This window comes from Somniosus microcephalus, chromosome 8 (genome assembly GCF_052327205.1).
Source record: "Somniosus microcephalus isolate GS21.2 chromosome 8, FLI_Smic_1.0, whole genome shotgun sequence".
Classification (NCBI taxonomy): domain Eukaryota; kingdom Metazoa; phylum Chordata; class Chondrichthyes; order Squaliformes; family Somniosidae; genus Somniosus; species Somniosus microcephalus.
In genome coordinates, this window is record NC_140994.1 from 136,828,299 (window position 1) to 136,855,948 (window position 27,650).

Below are 27,650 nucleotides of genomic sequence, written 5' to 3' on the forward strand. Positions count from 1 at the left end.
GGGAGACCAGCAGCAGTCAGGGATTTGGTCAGGAGATCAGTGGGAGTCGGGGATCTGGTCGGGAGATCAGTGGGAGTCGGGGATCTGGTCAGGAGACCAGTGGAGTTTGGGATTTGGTCGGGAGACCAGCAGCAGTCAGGGATTTGGTCGGGAGATCAGTGGGAGTCGGGGATTTGGTCAGGAGACCAGTGGGAGTCAGGGATCTGGTCAGGAGACCAGTGGGAGTCAGGGATCTGGTCAGGAGACCAGTGGAGTTTGGGGTTTGGTCGGGAGACCAGTGGAAGTTGGGGATTTGGTCGGGAGATCAGTGGGAGTTGGGGATTTGGTCGGGAGACCAGTGGGAGTCAGGGATTTGGTCGGGAGACCGGTGGGAGACAGGGATTTGGTCAGGAAACAAGTGGGAGTCAGGTATTTGGTCGGGAGATCAGTGGGAGTTGGAGATTTGGTCGGGAGACGAGTGGGAGTCGGGGATTTGATCAGGAGACCAGTGGGATTCCGGGATTTGGTCGGGAGACCAGTGTTCATCAGGGATTTGGTCGGGAGACCAGTGGGAGTCAGGGATTTGGTCGGGAGATCAGTGGGCATCAGGGATTTGGTCGGGAGACCAGTGGGAGTCAGGGATTTGGTCGGGAGACCAGTGGGAGCCAAGGATTTGGTCGGGAGACCAGTGCGGGTCGGGGATTTGGTCGGGAGACCAGTAGCAGTCAGGGATTTGGTCGGGAGCTCAGTGGGAGTCGGGGATCTGGTCAGGAGACCAGTGGGAGTTGGGGATTTGGTCAGGAGATCAGTGGGAGTCGGGGATTTGGTCAGGAGATCAGTGGGAGTCGGGGATTTGGTCGGGAGACCAGTGGAGTTTGGGGTTTGGTCGGGAGGCCAGTGGGAGTCAGGGATTTGGTCAGGAGACCAGTGGGAGTCGGGGATTTGGTTGGGAGATGAGTGGGAGTCGGGGATTTGGTCGGGAGATCAGTGGGAGTCGGGGATTTGGTCGGGAGATCAGTGGGAGTCGGGGATCTTTTCAGGGAACCAGGGGGAGTTGGGGAATTGGTCAGGAGACCAGTGGTAGTTGGGGCTCTGGCCGGGAGATCAGTGGGACTCAGGGCTTTGGTCGAGAGACAAGTGGGATTCAGGGAATTGGTTGGGAGACAAATCACAATTTGGGCATTGGGTCAGGCGATTAGCAGAATCAGAGCTTGGAATTTGGAGACTAGTGAAAGTTCGGGTTTCAGGTCGGGAGACCAGTGGGAGTCAGGGATTTGGTTGGGAGATCACTGGGAGTCATGGATTTGGTCGGGAGATCATGAGAGTTGGGAATTTGGTTGGGAGACCAGTGGGAGTCGGGATTTGGTCGGGAGACCTGTGGGAGTCGGCGATTTGGTCGGGAGAACAGTGTGAGTCAAGGATTTGGTTGGGAGTTCAGTGGGAGTCGGGGATTTGTTCAGGAGACCAGTGGGAGTCAGGCATTTGGTCGGGAGACCAGTGGGAGTCGGGGAATTGGTCGGGAGATCAGTGGGAGTCGCAATTTTTACGGGGGACCAGTGGGAGTCGGGGATTTTGTCAGGAGACTAGTGGGAGTCAGGAATTTGGTCAGGAGAGCAGTTGGAGTCGGGGATTTGGTTGGGAGATAAGTGGGAGTCGCGGATTTAGTCGGGACACCAGTGGGAGTCAGGGATTTGGTCGGGAGACTCGTGGGAATCAGCGATTTGGTCGGGAGATCTGTGGGAGTCGGGGCTTTGGACAGAGAAGCAGTGGGAGTCAAGGATTTGTTTGGGAGACCAGTGGGAGTCAGGGATTTGGTCAGGAGACCAGTGGGAGTCAGGGATTTGGTCAGGAGACCAGTGGGAGTCAGGGATTTGGTCGAGAGACCAGTGGGAGTCAGGGATTTGGTCTGGAGACCAGTGGGAGACAAGGATTAAGTCGGGAGACCAGTGGGAGTCGGGGATTTGGTCGGGAGACCAGTGGGAGTCAGGGATTTGGTCAGGGAACCAGTGGGAGACAAGGATTAAGTCGGGAGACCAGTGGGAGTCGGGGATTTGGTCAGGAGACCAGTGGGAGTTGGGGAATTGGTCGAGAGACCAGTGGGAATCAGGGATTTGGTCGGGAGATCAGTGGGAGTCAGGGATTTGGTCGGGAGACCAGTGGGAGTTGGGTATTTGGTCCAGAGATCAGTGGGAGTCGGGGATTTGTTCGGGATACCAGTGGGTGTCGGGGATTTGGTCGGGAGACCAGTGGGAGTCGGGGATTTGGTCGGGACACCAGTGGGATTCGGGATTTTTGTCGGGAGACCAGTGGCTTTCAGGATTTGGTCGGGAGACCAGTGGGTGCCGGGGATTTGGTCAGCCGACCAGTGTGAGTCGGGGATTTGGTCAGGAGATCAGTGGGAGTCGGGGATTTGGTCGGGACACCAGTGGGTGTTGGGGATTTAGTCAGGAGACCAGTGGGAGTCGGGATTTGGTCGGGGGACCAGTGGGTGTCAGGATTTGGTCGGGAGAGCAGTGGAAGTTGGGGATTTGGTCAGGAGATCAGTGGGAGTTGGGGATTTGGTTGGGAGATCAGTGGGACTCAAGGGTTTGGTCTGGAGATCAGTGGGAGTTGGGGATTTTGTCGGAAGTCCAGCAGAAGTCGGGGATTTGATCGGGAGAGCTGTCGGAGTCAGGAATTTGGCCGGGAGATCAGTGGGACTCAAGGATTTAGTGGGGAGATGAGCAGGAGTCGGGGATTTGGTCTGGAGACCAGTGGGAGTTGGAGATTTTGTTGGGAGACCAGTGGAAGTCGGAGATTTGGTCTGGAGATCAGTGGGAATCGGGGATTTGGTCTGGAGATCAGTGGGAGTCGGGGATTTGGTCTGGAGATCAGTGGGAGTCGGGGATTTGGTCTGGAGGTCAGTGGGAGTCGGGGCTTTGGTCTGGAGATCAGTGGGAGTCGGGGATTTGGTCTGGAGATCAGTGGGAGTCGGGGATTTGGTCTGGAGATCAGTGGGAGTCGGGGATTTGGTCTGGAGGTCAGTGGGAGTCGGGGCTTTGGTCTGGAGATCAGTGGGAGTCGGGGATTTGGTCGGGGGACCAGTGGGAGTCGGGGATTTGTTCGGGAGATCAGTGGGAGTCGGGGATTTGTTCGGGAGATCAGTGGGTGTCGGGGATTTGGTCAGGAGACCATTGTGAATCAGGCTGCCTGTAGTTTTTGATGGAATATATCTCTTTTTTAAATGGAGAAACATGAGTTTTATTTGCATACGCTGACGACTTGAATAGATGAAATAAATAGATCAATTAAGGGCTACAAACTTATAATGTCACACCAAATTTAGATTGACTGTCTGGTATCCAGCAATTTCCAGTATCTGCCAGAGCGGTGTGAGACATCAATGCTTAAATTACTTTTGATCAGAGGCCTCCTATGTTGCTGTGATATTTCTTTATTGCCGAAGATCAAAATATCTGTGTAAATTATAAAGGCAAGGTGCCACATAAAATTGCCTGAAATGAGGATGAGGCCAGGGAAGGGGAGTTAGTGGGAAATTATGGGTGCACTTCTTTCAGCTTATGGTAATTGAGAACAGTGACCACAATGACCATAATTTGATTTTCAACGTGCCCCAATTTCAGCAGCAGTGTAAGCTAAATGAGATGGTGCTATTGGCACCATAAGAGCCTAGACCCACCTCGGCATGTGGTTTCTACTAGCACCTCAGGAGACTTTAGCATGAGATGAGTTGTGCCAGAGCAGCAACATACATGAATGCCATTTTGTTTCTGGCCACTGGTGCCAGTGTGTGTGTGTGCTCACTGGTGCAGCTCAATTATTTATCACCCATGCAGTGGAATCTACTCTGTTCACATTGCAGCATGCAGTCCAAAGCTACGGCATTCAAAACTATTACAGAACCAAATGAAGAAGAAGCAGCATTCAGGTGGAGCGTCAATACGTCTGTTCTCTCCACAGGTGCCGACTGACCTGCCGAGTGTTTGCAGCAATTTTCTGTTTTTGCTGAAGGAGAAGTAACCCTGTTATTACAAATAGTTGCAGCATTCGAGATCTCCATAAAGTCTGGGGTTGCAACTTAACTACCTCGGCCACTGGCATTCCTGTGATTAATGACTATCAAAGGACATTTGAAGAGTCGGAAGGGGAACTCGTGATGCTCAGTTCTGTATGCTGGGTGAAGGAGACAGTTCAGAGGTGGAGCTGGACGAGAGTAGAAGAGGCTCACAAGGCCATGCCTAAGAGATGGTAAAATAACTATGTGAAACTAGAGTGGTGTGGTGATGACACATGCTTATTATTTTGACTAATTAAGGAATGGCTTGTCTGAAGTCTTGCACTTGCATAGATGTCAGGCGGGGGGATTGCGATATACTTGAACAAATTAGTATTGAGAGGGAGGAGGTACTAGCAGTTTTAGCGGGCTTAAAAGTAGATAAATCCCCAGGCCCAGGGGATGTATCCCAGGCTGCTGTGTGAGGCAAGGGAGGAGATTGCAGGGGCTCTGACACAAATTTTCAGATCCTCTCTGGCCACAGGGAAGGTGCCAGAGGACTGGAGGACAGCTAACATAGTACCATTGTTCAAGAAGGGTAGTAGGGATAAACCAGGGAATTACAGACCAGTGAGCCTAATATCAGTGGTAGGGAAATTATTGGAAAAATATCTGAGGGACAGAATTACTCTCCACTTGGAGAGGCAAGGATTAATCAAGGATAGTCAGCATGGCTTTGTCAGGGGGAGATCATGTCTAACCAATTTGATTGAATTTTTTGAGGGGGTGACTAGGTGTGTGGATGAGGGTAGTGCAGTTGATGTAGTCTACATGGACTTCAGTAAGGCTTTTGACAAAGTCCCGCATGGGAGACTGGTCAAGAAGGTAAGAGCCCATGGGATCCAGGGCAATTTGGCACATTGGGTCCAAAATTGGCTTAGTGGCAGGAGGCAGAGGGTGATGGTCGAAGGTTGTTTTTGTGACTGGAAGCCTGTGTCCAGTGGTGTACTGCATGGATCGGTGCTGGGTCCTTTGCTGTTTGTAGTGTCCATTAATGATTTAGATATGAATGTAGGAGGTATGATCAGTAAGTTCACAGATGACATGAAAATTGATAGAGTGGTGACTAGCGAGGAGGGAAGCCTCAGGCTACAGGACGATATAGATGGGTTGGTCAGATGGGCAGAACAGTGGCAAATGGAATTTAACCCTGAAAAGCGTGAGGTGATGCATTTTGGGAGGATTAACAAGGCAAGGGAATACACAATGAATGGTAGGACCCTAGGAAGGACAGAGGATCAGAGGGACCTTGGTGTGCATGTACATAAATCCCTGAAGGCAGCAGGACAGGTAGATAAGGTGGTTAAAAAAGCATATTGGATACTTGCCTTCATTATCCGAGGCATAGAATACAAGAGCAGGGAGGTTATGATGGAGCTGTACAAAACGCTAGTTAGGCCACAGCTGGAATACTATGTGCAGTTCTGGTCACCACACTATAGGAAGGATGTGATTGCATTGGAGAGGGTGCAGAGGAGATTCACCAGGATGTTACCTGGGCTGGAGCGCTTCAGCTATGAAGAGAGACTGGACAGGCTGGGGTTGTTTTCCTTAGAGCAGAGAAGGCTGAGGGGGGACCTGATTGAGGTGTACAAAATTATGAGGGGCATAGATAGGGTAGATAGAAAGGAACTTTTCCCCTTAGTAGAGGGGTCAATAACCAGGGGGCATAGTTTCAAGGTAAGGGGCAGGAGGTTTAGAGGGGATTTGAGGAAAAACTTTTTCACCCAGAGGGTGGTTGGAATCTGGAACTCACTGCCTGAAAGGGTGGTAGAGGCAGGAACCCTCACAACATTCAAGAAGCGTTTAGATGAGCACTTGCGCCATAGCATAAAGGCTACGGACCAAGTGCGGGAAAATGGGATTAGAATAGATAGTGCTTGATGGTCGGCGCAGACACCATGGGCCGAAGGGCCTCTTTCTGTGCTGTATAACTCTATGACTCTATGACACTTAATTTGATTTGGTGTTCATGGCGGTGAAATTTTGTACTATTTATAAATTAATGAACTCTTATTGTTCATACATCACGTGCGAAAATTAAATGCATACCGATTGTCATTGGCTGTTGCTTAGCAACTTGTGGATGCCTTCTTTGCATAGTTAACAATATTTCTGTTTTGTTTTTTGGAAAACTAGTGGGGATGATTTGTTGTTTTTAATTTTGTTTTTAGTTACTGGGCTGAGGTGCGCAAATAAAAAGAAACACAATGATTGATGAAAATGCTGCAACCTAGACTCTCAATTGCCTCAAATTCTAAAATTTGCCAGACCTAAACTCAAATTTCCACAACGTGCAAGAGAATGTCAGCTGATATATTGTAATTTACCAGTGTGTTATAGAATCTGAGTGCGCAAGCCGTGGCTCAGTGGGCAGCACTCTCGAGGTGGGAGGGGCTAGGAGTGAGCCAGGTGCTACTGGTTGCCTAATTGCAGCTGGGTGTTGGAGGGAGTTTTGTAAAAAGTTGTTGGTGGGTTTTGGGGTTTTGTTTTCAGGTGTTAGGGCCTTTTTGGGCCACAAACAACAGCCAGATGGCTGCTGAGGGGTCCGGAGAGCCAGGCCCCTCGGAGGACAGTGTTCCCGAGAGGAATTTAATTAGGGAAGGAACTGTGGTGGGAAAGGAAAAAAGAAGGCCCAAAGATTTGGGCCGGGACCCCAGGAGGTTTGGTAAAGAAAACACGGTGGTGGTGCAGTGTGAAGATAAGAAGATTCGAGCCTGGGATATAATCCAGGCGGTTCATGAGGACTGTGGCGAGGGAAGCTGCTTTGCCTGCCGACCAAAGCCGAATGTGGGATTTGAGGTGACGGTCAGTGGCTGTGAGGAGGTGGAAAAACTGCTACTCAGTCTGAAAGTTGGTGAGAAATTCTTGGAGGTGACTCTACTATATTCAGAGGAGGTGGTGGTTTCATTTTTGAACTTGCCAGTGTACATTGAGGACGAGGTGCTGAGCAAAAAGTTGGAGTCGTGGGACATTAAAATCTGTTCTGAAATAAAGAGGAGGTACTATCCGGGAGCACGGGTAGCAGACGGAACCCAGTACGTAAAGGTGCGGTTCCCAGAGGGGGTGAGGTCTTTGCCATACAGTATGAAGTTCGAGACACTGGAAGGAGTGCAGTACTTTTGTGTGCTGCACAATAACCAAGTAAAGGTGTGCTATTATTGTCTGGGACATGACCATCTCGTAAGAAACTGTCCAGATTTGTATTGTTACAATTGCGGTGAGTCGGGACATATCGCTCGGAGCTGCAAGGCAGAGAGCTGTGGGGTGTGTCACAAAGGCCCCACCCGCTGTGAGTGTGTGGCAGAAGGGAGCGATATGAGTGATGAGGAGATGGGAGAAGGAGAAGGAGATGAGAGTGGAACGGCCGGAGGAGCGGTGCAGTCAGAGGACACAGCCGGTAAAATGAAGGAGAAAGGAGCACAGGAAGAGGTAGAGGATGGCGGAGCGGAGGACGGGATGGAGATGGCGGAAAACACGCCGAGTGCTGTGGAGGGGAACAAAGACAGCAGCAGGGAGTCTGGTGGCTGCGGGGGGAGAGGAGGCGGGAGCGGGGTGTGTGGTGGATGTGGGTGCTCCGGGGAGAGGTGGGGAGTCGGATATCTTGGTGAGCGGGAGGGGGCAGGACGGGGAGAGGGAGCAAGAGGCAGGAGACTTAAAGGGACAGCAGGATGGGATCGGCGAGATAGAGACGTCAGAAGGGAACAATTTAGGTGCGCCATTGTCCCATGGAGAGAGGGAGCAGGGTGCAAGGGTCAGAGGTGGAGATGTGGTCGAAGGGAGCAGCACAGTGGGAGAAACTGCGATAGCAGGAAGACTGTCTATGGGAGATGAAGTATCTGACAGGGAGCAGGATTATGTATCTGATGGGGAGCAGGCACAGGGGGTTGCAGAAGAGCTTGAGAGTGAGGAATTAGAGGGGGACAGAGACATGGAAGTTGGGGGTGGGGTGGCATCATGTGGAAAGGGAAAGGTTAGTGAGGGGCAGAAGGAGGGAGGAAGGGCAGCTCCTGGGCCCAAACTTAATGCAAGGAAGAGGCTGAAACAGCAGGGAAAGCTTAAACAAGAGGGGAAAAAGAGTCGGAGGCTGCAGGAAAAAGCAACAGCTGCGCGAGAAGTTGGGAAGGAGCATGTGAGGAGGGAAGGGCCAGAGATTAAATGATGGGGAGATTATCAGGCATACTTCCCTTCTTTGGAGCCATGATTACATTGGTCTCGATTAATGTGAACGGACTGAGGGGCGAGAAGAAATTGCAGCAGTTGTTGCAGGGTTTTAAAGGTATGGACTTGTTGTGTCTGCAAGAAACTTTTCGGATGAGAATATCCTAGAAAGAGTTCAGAAGGTTTGGAAGGGAGAGGTGTTTGCAAGTTATGCAAACAATAACCGTAGAGGGGTGGCTGTTTTGGTGAGTCTGTCCATAAAAGAGAACGTTGCCTTGATGGACAAGGACGCTGAGGGGAGATTTTTACGGCTAAGTGTAAAAATGGAGGGATTTAATTGCGATCTCTTTAATATCTATGCACCGAACGACCATTGCAAGCATCGTGAGTTTTTGCGGGGGTTATTCACTGAAGCGTCAGAGGTGGAAATTCCTTTTATAGTGGGGGATTTTAATGTATTTTTATCTCGGATGGACATTTCAGCCCAGATGACCTTTAAGGATGATAACTCCAGAGTAAAAGTGATGGCAAATTTAAATTTGAGAGACTTATGGAGGGACCAGAACCCCATAAAAAAGGAGTTCTCCAGATCATGTTGGGTGGGTGATGTTTTAAAACAGAGCCGAATAGATTTTGTGTTAATGTGGGAAGGGTTAAGTTCTGAGGTGATGGAGATTTATTATAAAAAAGTATTTTTTAGTGATCACTCGGCTTTGGTTCTTAGAATTAGGAACAGCAGAGTTAAGATTGGTTCAGGGGTGTGGATTTTAAACAATCAATACCTGAAAGAAATTGCTTATAAAGAAGGTGTAGGAATTAACGAATTCCTACGAATAACTGAGAATGACACCAGCGAACAATTAAGCAGGTCTTTACTCAACGAAGATGGCACGAGGACTGCCTGGGCGGTCCCGTGGTTTGCGACGTGACGTCTTCGCGTTTGCCCGCGTTTTCCCGCACTCTTAAAGGGGCCATGCCCCGTACATGCAAACTCTATATACAAAACACAGTAATGCCTAACACAATGGTACAGGTTTAGGCTGGTGTTAGAACATCGTTAAAGAGAATTATATACAGTTAGCCAGAGTCATTCAATGGTTCTGCCACATGCGCGCCCCCAGAATTCGCATTAACGGACAAAGTCAAACGGTGAGGGGGTCTGACGAGCCTGCCAGAACGACTCCTGTACTCCCGAGGCGGAGGCTGCAGGGCGGCTGGCGGTCTGGCGTAACGACAATGGGTGTCCGACCCTGTCTCGGTGGTTGTGCTGTCTCGACGGGGCGGTCGAGGTCCAAAAGTGCCGGCTTTAAGCGGTCGACCGAAATGTGATCCGGTTTACCACCGACATCTACCGTGAAGGTTTTGTCCCCTGCTTCCAACACGCGGAAGGGACCGGTATATGGGGCCTTGAGCGGATCCCTATGTGCGTCATGGCGAATAAAAACGTATTCAACCTTGTGAAGCTCCGTGGGAACGTATGACCTCTGCAGCCCGTGGTGCGAAGTGGGCACCGGTGCGAAACATCTGGCCGCCTCTTGGTGACTAGCAAGCTGGGCAGACGCGGTCCAGGGCTCCGTCAATGTTGGTAGGAAATCCCCTGGGACTCGAAGTGGCTGACCATACACAAGTTCCGCTGATGAAGAGTGATGGTCTTCTTTGGGGGCCGTGCGAAGGCCCAACAGGACCCACGGTAGCTTGTCTGCCCATCCAGCGTCCTGGAGGCTGGCCCTCAGGGCGGCTTTCATTGACCGGTGGAAGCATTCGCAGAGGTCATTCGTCTGTGGGTGGTAGGCTGTGGTGCAGTGTAATTTGACACCGAGTCCTTGGGCCACTGCATTCCAGAGTTCGGAGGAAAACTGCGGTCCCCTGTCCGACGAAATATCTGCGGGCACTCCGAAATGGGCGATCCAGGAGGAAATGAACGCCCTGGCCACGTCCACCGAAGTAGTGGATGACAGGGGGACCGCCTCTGGCCATCTGGTGGTGCGGTCAACCATGGTCAGGATGTGTGAAAAACCATGGGAGGGAGGGAGTGGTCCTACCAGGTCCACGTTGACATGGTCAAAACGTCGCTCCGGAACTGTGAAGGTGGCCAACGGAGCTTTGATGTGGCGCTGTACCTTGGCCTTTTGGCAGACCACGCAGGTGTTGGCCCGACAGTCGCGGACGTCTTTATGCATGCCATGCCATACAAATTTCGCTGACATCAGTTTCTGAGAGGCCTTCATTCCAGGGTGTGACAACCCATGTATGGCGTCGAACACTTTGCGGCACCAGACGACTGGCACGACAGGGCGAGGATCGTGTACGGAGACGTCACACAACAGTGTGGTACCTGCTGAATGGAACTTGACGTCGGCCAACTGGAGGCCAGTGATGGCCGTTCTGTAAGCTTGGACGTCCGGGTCTGAGGCTTGGTCCGCTGCCATGAGGGCGTAGTCGATGCCCAAATGAACCGTATTGACGAACGCGCGGGAGAGGCAGTCTGCCACCAGGTTGTCCTTACCGGCCACGTGCCGTATATCCGTGGTGAATTCAGATATGTAGGTCAGTTGATGCTGCTGTCGGGCTGACCACGGTTCGGCGGTCTTGGACATTGCAAAGGTCAGCGGCTTATGGTCCACAAAGGTGGTGAAAGGACGTCCTTCCAGAAGGAACCGAAAATGGCGGATGGCCAGAAAAAGGGCGAGCAACTCCCGGTCGAACGTGCTGTATGCTCTCTCGTTCTGCCGTAGTTGATGGCTGAAGAATGCCAGCGGCTGCCACATCCCGTTCACCCACTGCTGTTGCACGGCACCGACTGCGTAGTCCGACGTATCGGTGGTGAGGGCGATGGTGGCTCCTGGCAGCGGGTGCGCCAGCATAGTCACGTTGGCTAAGGCGCTTTTGGTGTCGGCGAACGCTCGGGCCATGTCAGCCGTCCAGTCTACCAGGTTCTTGCCAGTCTTGCCCTTGAGGGCCTCATACAGGGGCTGCATGAGTTGTGCCGCCTTAGGCACAAAACGGTGGTAAAAGTTTACCATGCCTAGGAATTCCTGCAGGGCCTTTATGTTCTGCGGGCGTGGAAAGGATGTCACCGCCTCTACCTTCGAAGGTAAAGGAACCACTCCCTCAGAGGTGATGCGATGCCCCAGGAAGTCAATTTGGTGCAGGCCAAACTGACACTTGGCCGGGTTGATAATCAGGCCGTGTTGGCTGAGGCGTCGAAAAAGGGTGCGTAGGTGACAGGTATGTTCTTCCTTAGTAGGACTGGCAATTAGAATGTCATCCAGGTAGACGAAGAGGAACTTGAGATCCCGCAGCACGGTGTCCATCAGACGTTGGAAAGCCTGGGCGGCATTCTTTAACCCAAACGGCATTCTTAAAAACTCGAAGAGGCCGAATGGGGTAATGACTGCGGTCTTCTGGACATCTTGTGGATGAACTGGGACCTGGTGGTAGCCCCGGACAAGGTCGACTTTAGAGAATACGGTGTTCCCTGCCAAATGGGCAGAGAAATCCTGGATATGGGGGATCGGGTACCGATCGGGAGTGGTGGTGTCGTTTAGGCGTCGATAGTCGCTGCATGGCCACCATCCGCCGCCAGGCTTCGGGACGATATGGAGGGGTGAAAACCAGGGACTATTCGACCGGCGAATAATCCCTAACCGTTCCATGGTTGCGAACTCCACCTTTGCGACCACCAGCTTGCCAGGTTCCAGGCACCGGGCCCGCGCGTAGACCAGGGGGGCGTTGGTGGTGATGTGGTGTTCCATGCCATGTTTCGTGGCTGTGGAGGAGAACGTGGGCCTTGTCAGGTCGGGGAATTCGCCGAGCAGGCGAGCGAACTCATCAGGAGTCGGGAACGCACAGGAGACGGTGCGTGACGTAGTGTTACTGCGGTAACACGGAAGAGAATTAAAAGTTGCTGCGTTGATCAGCCGCCGGTTCCTGACATCGACCAGGAGGCTGTTGGCGTAGAGGAAATCCGCGCCGAGGAGGGGCTGGGGAACTTTGGCCGTAACAAAATCCCAGTGAAAACATTGCCCCCCGAGGCACACCTCCACTCGCCGTCTGCCAAAGGTCCGAATTGCTCCGCCATTGGCCGCTTCAAAGGTGGGGCCGTGATTCCCCGTCTGCACCTCGAGGGCGGACGCGGGTAAATGCTGCACTGCGCTCCGGTGTCACACAGAAAACGATGACCGGAGAGAGTGTCGGTGATGAACAGCAATTTTCCCGCATTGCCGACTGCCATCGCGGCCGTGGGGTGCCCGTTAGACCCGTTCCTCGGTGGTCGCACTGTCAGTTGTTGTTTTTTTTGGGGGGGGGAAAACTGCAGGGAGGGCAGCAACGCTTCGCCTTTGCGCCGAACTGCGCGTGGTAGAAACACAGTCCGGCAGGCTGACGAGCTGGGGCGGCATCTGCGGGCGATGGGTGCCTCGTGGCGGCGCAGTACTGCCGAGTTACAGCGAAAATTTTGTCAGCCTCCACAGCGAGTGTTGTGCAGTCTTCAATTTCAGATCTGGCCAGGGCAGCTTTTACCTGCTCAGGCAGTTGGCTGAGGAAAATCTCGCGGAATAGGAAACATTCCCATTCTGAGCCCAGGAGTGTGAGCATTTGGCTCATCAACTCTGAAGGCTTGGAGCCCCCGAGCCCGGGCATAGTGAGTAATCGACGGGCACGCTCCGATTTCGTGAGCCCGAAAACCTGCAGTAACCGCGCTTTGAGGGTTTCATACTTGCGCTCCGTTGGGGGGTTTTCGAGGAGGCTGACGATCCGAGAGGCGGTAGAGCTGTTGAGTGCGGAGACCACATAAAGATACTTGGTCTGATCCGCATCGATGTTCCTCAGGGCGAACTGGGCCTCGACCTGAATACACCACGAGGGCGCTTGCTGCTCCCAGAACTGCGGTAGCTTCAGCGAAACGGTGTTTGCTTCCATGCTGTGCCCTTCTTTTGTGAAAACGTTCACAAAAATGGGGTCACCAATGTAGGAATTAACGAATTCCTATGAATAACTGAGAACGACACCAGAGAACAATTAAACAGGTCTTTACTCAATGGAGGTGCCACGAGGACTGCCTGAGCGGTCCCGTGGTTTGCGACGTGACATCATCGCGTTTGCCCGCGTTTTCCCGTGCTCTTAAAGGGGCCACGCCCCGTACATGCAAACACTATATAAAAAACACAGTAATGCCTAACACAATGGTACATGATAAGGCTGGTGTTAGAACATCATTAAAGAGAATTATATACAGTTAGCCAGAGTCATTCAGTGGTTCTGCCACAAAGGGATTATTAAATATAATAATGGATGCTCGGAAGGAACTTTATTCTTGAAAGAAAGAAGAGTTTGGTGGGATAATTTCAAATATGAGGTAAAAGTTTTTTCGGTACGTTATGGGAGAAAGAGGGCGGCAGCTAACCAGCGTCGAGAAGAGAATATAAATAAAAGGTTTACGGATGTCTGTAAAGCAGTTGACGGAGGGGATAAGGGAGTGGAGACTAAGTTCCGGGTGCTAAAGGAAGAGTGGGAATTATTGCAAGCTGAAAAATGCAAGGGGGCCATTCTCCGTGCAAAGGCTAGAGATGCATTGGAGGGCGAAAGATGCACTAGATATTTTCTAGAGCAAGAAAAGCTGCGACAGAGATTATCGTTAATTGAAGAGTTGAAGGTTGGGGAGAAGATCATTCATGAAAGTAGGGAGATTTTAGAGGCGGCTAGCAGCTTTTATCAAGAGTTATATACTAAAGAAGACATTTCCAATTTGGCGATGGAGAAGGTTACTGCTTTTATTGAAGAGGGTTTAAAGGAGGATGAGAGAAGCATGTGTGACAAAGAAGTAGGATTAGCAGAAATAAAAGTAGCAATAAGTGGAATGAAGGGGGGGAAAAGCCCAGGGTCCGATGGATTAAGTGCAGAATTTTATAAAGAATTTTGCAAGATTTTAAGTCCATTGCTCTTAGAAGTTTTTAAGGAAATTAAAATTGAGGGAAGCCTGGCCCCATCTATGAGGAGAGGGATCATAAGCTTAGCTTATATAAAAATAAAGGGGATAGACGAGATCTGAAGAATTGGAGGCCTATCACATTATTAAATGTGGATTATAAGATCTTGGCGAGGGTTATGGCAAATCGTTTGAAGGAGGTGTTACCGCAAATAGTTTTGCCCTCTCAGTCCTATGGAGTCATAGGCCGGGACATCACAGACTCTGTGGTCTCAATCCGAGATGCGATAGAGCTCATGGAAGAGAGTGGGAGGGAGGCTTATGTATTAAAGATAGATCAAGAGAAAGCCTTTGATAGGGTCTCTCATGAGTTTTTATTGAAGGTTTTGGAAGCATTTGGTTTCAAGGAAAATTTCATTCAGTGGATAAGGATTTTTTATTCAAACATATTTAGCTGTGTTAAATGTAATGGTTTTTTATCCAAGTATTTTCCGATACAGAGATCAGTGAGACAGGGTTGTCCCCTGTCCCCATTGTTGTACACATTGCTAGCAGAACCATTAGGTTACATGATGCGAAAGAAACAAGGTGTAGTTGGGATTGTGGTACCCAGTTCTGGGCTGGTGTCGGTGATACACCAATATGCAGAAGACACAACCTTAACATTGAGAAATGGGGAGTCAGTGAGGAAAGCTATGGATGTAGTGGAGGAATATTGTAGAGCTTCAGGAGCCAGAGTGAATTATAGTAAGTCCCAATGCCTGGTTGCAGGGAGGGGCAGGGGAGAATGGTTGGGGGGAACGGTTGGGGGAATGTCCCTTTAAGGTGGTGGAGGTTTTGGAAGTTCTGGGGGTGCATATGGGGTGCAAGAAAGACAGGGATGAAGTGGATCGATTAAATTGGGAACCGAAGGTTATGAAAATTTAAAAGATTTTTGGAAGATGGGAAAGAAGGTGGTTGAAAGTGCAAGGAAGAGCGACAGTGGTGTCTGCCCTCCTGCTATCTAAGCTATGGTACTTATTGACGGTGGAGGATATTCCTGAGTGGGTGGAAAAGTCCATCCGAGAGGCTTGTGTGAGGTTTTTATGGGAAGGGAAACCAGCCTTGGTGGCTTACAATACCATCATTGGACAGAGAAATCAGGGAGGACTCAATTTCCCAGATATTGATTTGAAGAAAAAATCCTTTAGAATCAAATGGGTGAAGAGATTTCTTCAGAAGTCAAATACAAGTTTTTGGAAGAGTTGTTTTGAGCATTTTTTTAAATGAAGTGGGATAGGAGGGCAGGGGATATTGTATATGGAATACAATAATATGTTTTTGAAATCGATTAAACTTCTCCCTAGGTTTTATAAGGGGGTTGTAGAGACTTGGGCCCAATTTTTAAAAAGTGTGCAGTTTATGCCCAAGGGGGCTGAGGAATTTTTAGAACAGCCCTGATTTTTGAACAGGTAGGTCAACATCGAAGGAGAGGTTTTATTTAATCAAGCTTTTATAAAAGCTGGGATTATATCTGTGAAAGATGTATTATACGAGGTGATTCCAGGTTGGTTGCCGGAAGCGATATTGAGGGACATGGTGTGGGAGGAGGATCAGGAGGTAGAGGAAAAAGCAATAGGAATTATGTATGAGAAGATTGTGAGGCCAATGCCACAGGATTGGATGGAAGAAATAAATGCGCAAATCTCCAAAGGAAGTAAAATGCGTCCTGCTTTTCCAAGCTTTGTACTGGAGAAAGGGGGAGAGTTGGTCCAATTTGACAACTGTAATACTCGAGATTTCTATGAGGTATTTAGAGAATGGAGATTCAAGACACCTGCTGGTCAGGAGTTTTGGCAGAGTATATACCCACAGCTGGACTTCAACAGAATTTGGAAGGAAGTGTGGGCGAATTTTAAATGTCCAGAGTGGATTGAACTGGATTTCAAATTGGCTCATAACCAGATTTTTACCATGACGGTCTTGTGCAAGATTGGGCGAGTGGAGGCGGCAACTTGCCCAGTGTGTGGGACACGGGATGAGACTCTGTCCCATTTACTGGTGTTATGTCCGCAGTTAAATGACTTTAAGTACTATGTTCGACAGTTGTGTGAAGCTTTTTTGCTGGGTGGGGACCGAAGAGCGAGAATGGGAATCCCATGGGACTCAATTTTGAGATGGGGATTGCATGAGAGTCTGCCCGAGTCTAGCGGAGTGGCAATTAATTTTTAATGTTCAGTTTGGCTAGATTCGTGATTGTGCAAAGAAGGAGTGCGCTGTTTTTTAAGGGGAGGAGAATCAATCTAAAAGAGTATTTTAAATATAAGCTAAAAGATCATTATAAGGCTCTGTGGATGTTTTATTCAGAAAGGAATTTAAGGATAGTATTTTACAACCAATTTTTAAAGTACAATTGATTAATATATGTTACAGGAGACAAATTAAACTTCAGGTTTTGATGTTAAAATGTGGTGGCGGAATGGCTGTGCAGAGCGGCGGAATTGATTTGTATCATACAATAAAATGATCAAGATGTTGTAAATGTTCTTAATGTTCAATAAAGTATATTTATAAAAAAAAGTGGGTAGCACACTCGCCTCTGAGTCAGAAGGTTCAAGTCCCACTCCAGAGACTTGAGCACATAATCTAGGCTGACACTCCAGTGCGGTGCTGAGGGAGTGCTGCACTGTCGGAGGTGCCGTCTTTCGGATGAGACGTTAAACCAAAGCCCCGTTTGTTCTCTCAGGTGGACGTAAAAGATCCCATGGCACTATTCCAGAGTTATCCCCGGTGTCCTAGGCCAATTTTTATCTGGTTATTATCACATTGCTGTTTGTGGGAGCTTGCTGTGCACAAATTGGCTGCTGCATTAACTACATTTTTAAAAATTTGTTCACAGGATGTGGGCATCGCTGGCAAGGCTGGCATTTATTGCCCATCCATTGAGAAGGTGGTGGTGAGCTGCCTTCTTGAACCGCAGAGGGCAGTTAAGAGTCAACCACATTGCTGTGGGTCTGGAGTCACATATAGGCCAGACCGGGTAAGGACGGCAGATTTTCTTCCCTTTAATGTAACAAGTAAACACTCTCGATTAATAATAAAAAAAGAGAATTTGGAACACAACATGACTAAAAGAATAATGGAGAATTAATTATATCCACTTATATAAATAGCTAGGTTGAATGGACACCAAATATCCTAAGATTGCAAATCGTTATTATATATTGTTATCCCAGTAAAAAGGAAGCTTAGTTGTTTGCTCTTCATAGAGAAAAGGTACAGGCTGAGGCCTTCAGAACAATAGTTGAAGCAAGAATAAAACAGGATATTAATATTGCCCCAAATGCAATGCAACCAACTGGCGGCTTCAACTTTCGTGAGAAAGTAAGATGTACTATTGACCCATCCAGCATTCTACGTGAGTCAGGGAATGCAGACCTTCAGGATTTTAAGAACGTAAGCGAACATAAGGATTAGGAGCAGGAGTAGGCCATACAGCCCCTCGAGCCTGCTCCGCCATTCAATAAGATCATGGCTGATCTTCGACTTCAACTCCACTTTCCCGCCCAATCTCCATACTGCTTGATTCCCCTAGAGTCCAAAAATCTATCTATCTCAGCCTTGAATATATGCAACGATTCAGCATCCAAAGCCCTATGGGTTGAAAATTCTAAAGATTCATAACCTTATGAATGAAGAAATTCCTCCTCACCTCAGTCCTAAATGGCCGACCTCTTCTCCTGAGGCTACACCACCTAATTCTAGAATCTCCAGCCAGGGGAAACAACTTCTCAGCATCTACCCTATTAATCCCCCTCAGAATCTTATGTTTTAATGAGATCACCTCTCATTTTTCTAAATTAGTATGGATCCAATCTACTCAATCTCCCCTCATAGGACAACCCTCTCATCCCAGGAATCAATCTAGTGAACCTTCGTTGCACTGACTCCAAGGCAAGTATATCCTTCCTTAGATAAGAAGACTAAAACTGTGCACAGTACTCCAGGTGTGGTCTCACCAAAGCCCTGTACAGTTGTAGCAAGACTTCCTTACTCTTGTATTCCAACCTCCTTGCAATAAAGGCCAACATGCCGTTTGCCTTCCTAATTGCTTGCTGTACCTGCATGTTAAATCTTTGGGCTGGATTTTGTCAATGGAGATGAGTTGGAGGCGGGACTGCTGCTTGTCAGGTCTCAGTTCCGCCTCCATCATCTTCTGGCCAACCAGAGGGATTTTCCCCTGATTGTCCTTGTTAAGCCCGCCCTGCAGGCTCAGCAGGCTGATTAGGGGGAAGTCACTGACAGAGCGCGTCAACGTCTGACGTGCCATCTGTCAAGACTTCCTGGAAGAAGAAATGTCAGCTCTGTGAAGCTGTCAAACACTGACATTCTATATAGTTTGATGAGCACTTGTGTTCAGGACGCATCAAACCTTTCTACATTGTAGATTTCAGATGACAATTGGTTCGGAGGATCCAACAGCCAGTCTGTGAAATCTACAAGGAAGATGTCGGGACTCCCGATCCAGAGCAGATGAAGGCTGTAGGCAGAAACAAAGGTAAGTGAACATTTTTTAACACTTAACACTCACCTTACATAGTTACCACTCCACACTTGCACCCACCACTCACCTCTACATCTTACCGGAGCTGAGCGGTGGACCTGCGAGAGGCACAGAGTCAGCGAGAGGAGGATAAAAAGAGCACGGAGAAGAGGCCTGGGACCGGAGCTGAGCGGCGGACCTGCGAGAGGCACAGAGTCAGCGAGAGGAGGATAAAAAGAGCGTGGAGAGGAGGCCTGGGAGCAGAACTGAGTGGCGGACCTGTGAGGGGCACACAGTCAGCAAGAGGAGGATAAAAAGAGCACGGAGGGGAGGCCTTGGACCGGAGCTGAGCAGCAGACCTGCGAGAGGCACAGAGTCAGCAAGAGGGGAGAGAGAAGTAAAAAGTAATCGAAGTGTGACGGCACCAGAAAGCAGGTAAGTGATTGGTTGGTGAGTATTTCTCTCTTTCTTGCTTTTTTCCAAACTTAATTTTTGTGGTTTATAGTTTCTAGGATCTCTGTTGTGCAGCGGGGACTGCTGGTAAACAAGGGCCCTTGAGAATATTATTTAATTGCAGTGTAATTGGTGGGATTGATTTGATTTAATTTAATTTGAATTAATTAAAGGGTAAGTCATGGCAGTACAGCTCGGCGCCGTGGCATGCTCCTCCTGCACTATGTGGGAAATCAGGGACACTTCTTGTGTCACTGATGACCATGTGTGCAGGAAGTGTATCCAGCTGCAGCTACTGGCAACCGCATTGTTGCTGGAAATGCGAATGGATACATATTGGAGCATTCGCGATGCTGAGGACGTCGTGGATAGCATTTTAATGAGTTGGTCACATCGCAGGTAAAGGCTTAACAGGCAGGGAGGGAATGGGTGACAGCCAGGCAGAGTAGTAGGTGCAAGCAGGTAGTGCAGGGGTCCCCTGTGGCCATCCCCCTCTCAAACAGATATACCGCTTTGGATATTGTTAAGGGAGATGGCTTATCGGGGGAAGACAGCAGCAGCCAACTTCCTGGCACCGTGGGTGGTTCTGCTGCACAGGACGGGAGGAAAAAGAGTGGTAGTAATAGGGGATTCTATTGTAAGGGGAATAGATAGGCGTTTCTGCGGCCGCAAACGAGACTCCAGGATGGTATGTTGCCTCCCTGGTGCAAGGGTCAAGGATGTCTCAGAGGGGCTGCAGAGCATTTTGGAAGGGAAGGGTGAACAGCCAGTTGTTGTGGTGCATATAGGTACCAACGATATAGGTAAAAACCGGGATGAGGTCCTAAAAGCTGAATATAGGGAGTTAGGAGGTAAATTTAAAAATAGGACCTCAAAGGTAGTAATCTCAGGATTGCTACCAGTGCCACGTGCTAGTCAGAGTAGAAACAGAAGGCTATTTCAGATGAATACATGGCTAGAGGAATGGTGCAAGGGGGAGGGATTCAAATTCCTGGGACATTGGAACCGGTTCTGGGGGAGGTGGGACCAGTACAAACTGGACGGTTTGCACCTGGGCAGGACTGGGACCAATGTCCTAGGGAGAGTGTTTGCTACTGCTGTGGGGGAGGGTTTAAACTAAAATGGCAGGAGGTTGGGAACCTGTGCAGGGAGACAGAGGAAAGGGAAACAAGGATAGAAGCAAAAGGCAGGAAGGAGAAAAGCAAAAGTGGCAGTCAGAGAAATCAAGGGTTTAAATCAAACATGGCCACAGTAAATAATAATTCTAAAAGATCTAATAGTGTGTCTTAATGCAAGGAGCATTCGTAATAAGGTGGATGAATTAGCTGCGCAAATAGATGTAAATGGATATGATATGATTGGGATTACAGAAACATGGCTCCAGGGTGACCAAGGCTGGGAGCTAAACATCCAGGGGTATTCGATATTCAGGAAAGACAGGCAAAAAGGAAAAGGAGGTGGGGTAGCATTGCTGGTTAAAGAGGAGATTAACACATAAAAATAAAACAAAAAGGGTGACTCAACCGTGGCTAACAAGGGAAATTAGGGATAGCATAAGATCCAAGGAGAGGACATATAAATTGGCCAGAAAAAGCAGTAAACTTGAGGATTGGGAGCAGTTTAGCATTCAGCAAAGGAGGACAAAGGGATTAATTAAGAAGGGGAAATTAGAGTATGAGAGTAAGCTTTCAGGGAACATAAAAACTGACTGTAAAAGCTTCTAACGATATGTGAAGATTAAAAAGATTGGTGAAATCAAGCGTAGGTCACTTGCAGTCAAAATCAAGGGAATTTATAATGGGGAACAAAGAAATGGCAGACCAATTAAATACATACTTTGGTTCTATCGTCACAAAGGAGGACACAAATAACCTCGCAGAGATGTCGGGGAACATAGGGTCTAATGAGAGGAAGGAACTGAATGAAATCAGTATTTGTAGGGAAATGGTGTTAGGGAAATTGATGGGATTGAAGGCCGATTAATCCCCAGGGCCTGATAATCTACATCCTAGGGTACTTAAGGAAGTGCCCCTCGGTATAGTAGATGGATTGCTTGTCACCTTCCAAAATTCTATAGATTCTGGAACAGTTCCCATGGATTGGAGGGTGGCTAATGTTAGCCCACTATTCAAAAAAGGTGGTAGAATTATAGCCTGGCGTCAGTAGTGGGGAAAATGCTAGAGTCCATTATAAAAGATGTAATAGCAGAGCACTTGGAAAACAGTGACAGGATCGGACAAAGTCAACATGGATTTACAAAAGGTCAATCGTGCTTGACTATTCTACTGGAATTTTTTGAGGATGTAACTGGTAGAATAGATAAGGGAGAACCAGTAGATGTGGCGTATTTGGATTTCAGAAGGCTTTCGATAAGGTGCCGCATAAGAGATTAGCGTGTAAAGTTAAGGCACATGGGATTGGGTGCAAGGTCTTGACTTGGATAGAGAATTGATTGGCAGACAGGAAGCAAAGAGTTGGAATAAACGGGTCTTTTTCCGAGTGGCTGGCAGTGACTAGTGGGGTACCGCAGGGATCGGTCCTAGGACCCCAGCTATTCACAATATGTATTAATGATCTAGACAAGGGAACTAGATGTAATATCTCCAAGTTTGCAGACAACACAAAGCTGAGTGGGCGTGTGTGCTGTGAAGAGGATGCAGAGAAACTCCAGTATGATTTGGACAGGTTGGGTGATTGGGCAGATGCATGGCAGATGCAGTATAATGTGGATAAATGCGAGGTTATCCACTTTGGTGGCAAAAACAGAAAGGCAGATTATTATCTGAACGGCAATAGATTGGGAGAAGGGGAAGTGCAACGAGACCTGGGTGTCCTTGTGCACCAGTCCCTGAAGGTAAGCATGCAGGTGCAGCAGGTGGTTGAGAAGGCAAAGGTTCAGTTGGCCTTCGTAGCGAGAGGGTTCAAGTACAGGAACAAGGATGTCTTGCTGCAGTTGTACAGGGCCTTGGTGAGACCACAGCTTGAGTATTATGTACAGTTTTGGTCACCTTATCTGAGGAAGGATGTTCTTGCCATGGAGGGAGTGCAGTGAAGATTCACCAGACTGATACCTGGGATGGCAGGAATGACGTATGAGAAGAGATTGGGTCGATTCTGCTTATACTCACTGGAGTTTAGAAGAATGAGAGGGGATCTCATTGAAACTTATAAAATTCTAACAGGACTAGATGGACTAGATGCAGGAAGGATGTTCCCGATGGCGGGTTTGTCCAGAACCAGGGGTCACAGTCTAAGGATAAGGGGTAAGCCATTTAGGACTGAGATGAGGAGCAGTTTCTTCACCCAGAGAGTGGTGAACCTGTGGAATTCTCTACCACAGAAGGCAGTTGAGGCCAATTCATTAAATATATTTAAGAAGGAGTTAGATATATTTCTTAAGGCTAAAGGGATCAAGGGATATGGAGAGAAAGCAAGGACAGGGTACTGAATTTGGATGATCAGCCATGATCTCATTGAATGGCGGAGCAGGTTCGAGGGGCCGAATGGCCTACTCCTGCTCCTATTTTCTATGTTTCTATGTTACTTTCAGGCGCCTCCAACCCCAACAGACCTCCTACTCGACTCCTCCAACCCGGCGGGGTTCTCCGAGGTCAGGAAGCCTTCACCTGAAAAGGTAAAATGGGACTAATCCTTTTTTCTGCCTGTTAACTACCTGTTAAAGGCAGTTAAAAGGATTTAATCCTTTTCCCGCCTCGAGGAGACGGGACCCGAAGCAGAACATCTTCCCGCCTCTTGGCAAAAGGCTACGGCGGCAGGATGGGGGCGGGTTTGCCATCCGCCCCCACTTTCTGCAACTTTTCCGGCAGTCCCGCCTCCATTCCCGCCTCCTCAGGGCTGAGAAAATCCAGCCCTTTGTGTTTCCTGTACGAGGACACCTAAATATCGCTGAACACCAACATTTAATAATTTCTCTCCATTTAAAAAATATTCTGTTTTTCTATTCTTCCTACCAAAGGGAATAACCTCACATTTCCCCGCATTATACTCCATCTGCCACCTTATTGCCCACTCACTTAACCTGTCTATATTCCTTTGCAGGCCCTTTGCGTCCTTCTCACAGCTTATTTTCCCACCTAGCTTTGTATCGTCAGCAAACTTGGATACATTACACTCAGTCCCTTCATCTAAGTCATTAATTTAGATTGAAAATAGCTGAGGCCCCAACACTGATCCTTGCAGCACCCCACTAGTTACAGCCTGCCAACCAGAAATTGACCCAGTTTTTGTCCTGATTGACTCTGCAATCTGTAATAGGGTCTAAATTCAGACAGCTGTAGTGCAGGGCTGCCTGAAGGCACAGAGCCAAGGTACACCTGGCCATGTACAAAAGGAGATCGCTTAATCTCCAAGAGCCTGGGTCCAGATGAATTGATGCCAGTAGCCTCAGGATGCCACCCAGGACTTTTCAGATACATCCAGCAATTATGAGGGAGATTCATTCCGTAATAGCATTTTAAAGGGAAGTGGCTAAATATAATCAAAAAAGAAAAATATAAAATGGTAATTGGGGAAAAGACAAGGGAATGGAACGTCAATGGATAGCTCTTTCAGAGAGCCAGCACAGGCACGATGAGGCAAATGGCCTCCATCTGTGCTGCAAAATTCTATGATTCCCACTATGACAAGGCCCACTCTATTGTGGCGTTAATTTGAGCTTCATAGAAATGAAACAGCCAGTTAGGAGGAGTCTCCCCGAGTCTCTGGGCGGGTATACACACTGCAGTGATATACTTGGGATGCTTGGTCGTCTACAAAAACATTGGGTCAGTCGATCTATATCCCTGAAGAAGAAGCAGTATAAAAGATCCAGAAGCATTTGGAACAAATATGAAACGCACGATAGAACATTCATCTTCAGCATCTGAACAATGCTAATATTTCTTAGCAATGAACAAAAAAGAAGTTCATGTTCCTAATCACCATGTAACGTGGCTATGGGGAATGGGGGTGGGGAACGTCTATTAGAGGCAAGAGAAAGAAAAAGGTAGAATGGGAAAGGAGAATACTCCACCCCACCCTATCTCTTCAAAACGCATCTGAAAGATTCCCAATATAACAAGTTTTCTTTACTACATTTCCTTACTATGGAGCTGTGCATCTATTCTCTTTCACCAATATGTTCAAAAAAGCTTGAGACAGAAATGTATCACATACATTGGGAATAAACAAATGAGAGTGATGGATGTACAGCTGCCAGTTTAGAATTCTTCCTGCATCAAAATAAAGTATTCAACAATTTAGTATTAATGTGCAAAAAATCAATTCCTTTATAAACCAGCATTACTGAAAGAGACTAAGCCCGAGACAGTATCAGAGATAGTGGAGAACTGAAATTCTTTTGAAGATATTTTAAAGTGCTTTTATTCTGTGTTGGGTTTGGCTACCATTCAGAATGGAGCAAGGAAAACGCCAGAGGTTCCAACAAGGTGATGAAGATGCCTGGATAGACAGATATCATGATCGTGCAAGGTAAGTACGTTGCTGACTGCAGAAGTTTTTTTCTTTAAATTGATGATGCAGTAATCAAAGGACAATTGACGCTGACTGACTTGTATATCAGTGAGCCAAAGTGCAGGAGACCAGCAATCTCACCAAGGAGGTCCCTCCAGATTAGCACTGGTACAGTGGATATGTGCGATCTCACCAAGGCTCCCTCCAGATTAGCATTGATCCAGTGGGCATGTGCGATCACACCAAGGGTCCCTCCAGGTCAAGCATTGGTCTAGTGGGTATGTGCGATCACACCAAGGGTCCCTCCAGATTAGCACTGATCCAGTGGGTATGTGCGATCACACCAAGGGACCCTCCAGATTAGCATTGATCCAGTGGGTATGTGCGATCTCACCAAGGGTACCTCCAGGTCAAGCATTGATCCAGTAGGTATGTGCGATCTCACCAAGGGTACCTCCAGGTCAAGCATTCATCCAGTGGGTATGTGCGATCTCACCAAGGGTCCCTCCAGATTAGCACTGGTCCAGTGGATATGTGCGATCTCAGCATTGATCCAGTGGGTATGTGCGATCACACCAAGGGTCCCTCCGGATTAGCATTGATCCAGTGCGTATGTGCGATCACACCAAGGGTCCCTCCAGATTAGCACTGGTCCACTGGGTATGTACGATCACACCAAGGGTCGCACCAGATTAGCACTGGTCCAGTGGGTATGTGCGATCTCACCAAGGGTCCCTCCAGATTAACATTGATCCAGTGGCTTTGTGCGATCTCACCAAGGGTCCCTCCAGATTAGCATTGATCCAGTGGGTATATGCGATCACACCAAGGGTCCCTCCAGATTAGCATTGATCCAGTGGGTATGTTCGATCACACCAAGGGTCCCTCCAGATTAGCATTGATCCAGTGGGTATGTGCGATCACATCAAGGGTCCCTCCAGATTAGCACTGGTCCAGTGGGTATGTGCGATCTCACCAAGGGTCCCTCCAGATTAGCACTGGTCCAGTGGGTATGTGCGATCTCACCAAGGGTCCCTGTAGATTAGCACTGGTCCAGTGGGTATATGCGATCTCACCAAGGATCCCTCCAGATTAGCATTGATCCAGTGGGTATGTGCGATCACACCAAGGGACCCTCCAGATTAGCATTGATCCAGTGGGTATGTGCGATCACACCAAGGGTCCCTCCAGATTAGCATTGATCCAATGGGTATGTGCGATCACACCAAGGGTCCCTCCAGATTAGCACTGGTCCAGTAGGTATGTGCGATAGGCGGCGGACCTGGGTGGAGCGAGGCGGCGGCAGAGCGACTACAAAACCGAGGCAGCAGCAGAAGGTAGGCCCCACAGCGGCGGCGGACCTGGGTGGAGCGACTACAAAACCGAGGCGGCAGCAGCAGGTAGGCCCCACAGCAGTGGCGGACCTGGGTGGAGAGAGGCGGCGGCGGAGAGACTACAAAACCGAGGCGGCAGCAGCAGGTAGGCCCTACAGCGGTGGCGGACCTGGGTGGAGCAAGGCGACAGCGGAGCGACTACAAAACCGAGGCGGCAGCAGCAGGTAGGCCCCACAGCGGCGGCGGACCTGGGTGGAGCGAGGCGGCAGCGGAGTGACTACAAAACCGAGGTGGCAGCAGCAGGTAGGCCCTACAGCGGCGGCGGACCTGGGTGGAGCGAGGCGGCGGCAGAGCGACTACAAAACCAAGGCGGCAGCAGCAGGTAGGCCCTACAGCGGTGGCGGACCTGGGTGGAGCGAGGCAGCAGCGGAGCGACTACAAAACCGAGGTGGCAGCAGCAGGTAGGCCCTACAGCGGCGGTGGACCTGGGTGGAGCGAGGCGGCGGCGGAGCAACTACAAAACCGAGGCGGCAGCAGCAGATAGGCCCCACAGTGGCAGCGGACCTGGGTGGAGCGAGGCCGCGGCGGAGTGAGTACAAAACCGAGGCGGCAGCAGCAGGTAGGCCCCACAGCGGCGGCAGACCTGGGTGGAGCGAGGCGGCGGCGGAGCGACTACAAAACCGAGGCGGCAGCAGCAGGTAGGCCCCACAGCAGCGGCGGACCTCGGTGGAGCGAGGCCGCAGCGGAGCCAGTACAAAACCAAGGCGGCAGCAGCAGGTAGGCCCCACAGCGGCGGCGGACCTGGGTGGAGCGAGGCAGCGGCGGAGCGACTACAAAACCGAGGTGGCAGCAGCAGGTAGGCCCTACAGCGGCGGCGGACTTGGGTGGAGTGAGGCTGCGGCGGAGCGACTACAAAACCGAGGTGGCAGCAGCAGGTAGGCCCTACAGCGGCGGCGGACCTGGGTGGTGCGAGGCGGTGGCGGAGCGACTACAAAACCGAGGTGGCAGCAGCAAATCAGAGCGGGAGAGAGAGAAGTAAAAAGTAATCGAAGTGTGATGTCACCAGAAAGCAGGTAAGTGATTGGTTAGTGAGTATTTCTCTCCTCCTTTTTTCCAAACTTAAACTCTAGTTTATAGTTTATAGGGTATCTGTGGTGTCACGGGTCTGTTGGTAAACAAGGGCCCTTGAGTATATCATTTAATTATAATGTAATTGGTGGTTTTGATTTAATTTAATTTAAATTAATTAAAGGGTAATTCATGGCAGGAGAGCTCGGCCCCATGGTATGCCCCTCCTGTGCTATGTGGGAAATCAGGGACACTTCCTGTGTCCCGAACGACCATGTGTGCAGGAAGTGTATCCAGCTGCAGCTACAGGCAGACCGCATTGCGGCGCTGGAGCTGTGAGTGGATACATACTGGAGCATTCGCGATGCTGAGGAGGTCATGGATATTACGTTTAATCAGTTGGTCACACTGCAGGTAAAGTCTGCACAGGCAGAAAGGGAATGGGTGACCACAAGGCAGAGTAGTAGGCGCAGGCAGGTAGTGCAGGAGTACCCTGTGGTCATCCCCCTCTCAAACAGATATACCACTTTGGATACTGTTGGGGGGGATGGCTTATCAGAGGAAGGCAGCAGCAGTCAACTTCCTTGCACCAGGGGTGGTTCTGCTGCACAGGATGTGAGGAAAAAGAGGGGTAGAGCTATAGTACAGGAAACTCTTTGGTATCCGGCACCGACGGGACCG